Source organism: Nematolebias whitei, chromosome 4 (assembly GCF_014905685.2).
Source record: "Nematolebias whitei isolate Nwh7 chromosome 4, NemWhi1, whole genome shotgun sequence".
Lineage (NCBI taxonomy): Eukaryota > Metazoa > Chordata > Actinopteri > Cyprinodontiformes > Rivulidae > Nematolebias > Nematolebias whitei.
Window position 1 is genome coordinate 53,507,381 of NC_056501.1, and position 695 is coordinate 53,508,075.

Genomic DNA, 695 nt, shown 5'->3' on the forward strand with positions numbered 1-695 from the left:
GAGAAGCATTTACTTAAGAATATTCATGAATTGGGGTAAAACCTACAGACAGGGGCCCACATTTGAATAAGTTGACTTATAACAGTACCTTTGTGTAAACCCAAAGCTAAAATAGTGTGAAAACTCAATGACAACTTGAATACAAATATTTACCTGTAAAATATCTGAAGCTTGCAACTGTTTTAAACAGATAAAGTGCTAAACAGTGAAAAACATGACAGGTGTGGTAGAAAAAGACTTTGATCCTTATGAGATGAGGGACTGTTTAGAGAATGCGTTAGCACTGCTGATAGGATCCTTACATCCATATGGCAAACAGGCAGACAGCATGAACCCAAAAGAGTTAGTGGACAATCTGATGGAGGTTGCAGAAAGTGTGACCTCTACAGAAATAACAATGTCAAGCTATGAAAAGCTGGCTACAATGGCAATGTTGCTGAAAGAATCTTACTTTGCATTAAGACGGGATCACGTCGTGACACTGTCACAAGTTTCCCGCTGCGAAGGTGAAATAGATGTGCTTAAAAAAGATCTGCACAAAAGCAGAGTGGATAACAAAGATCTGGAAGAACTCGAAGTGCATAAAGACATATTACTGGAAAAAGTTATGCGTTTACAAAGTGAATGTAAAACATCACAGGAACGTTTAAAAACATGTGAGGAGAAACTAAGAGCAGCAACAGATAAAAGTAATG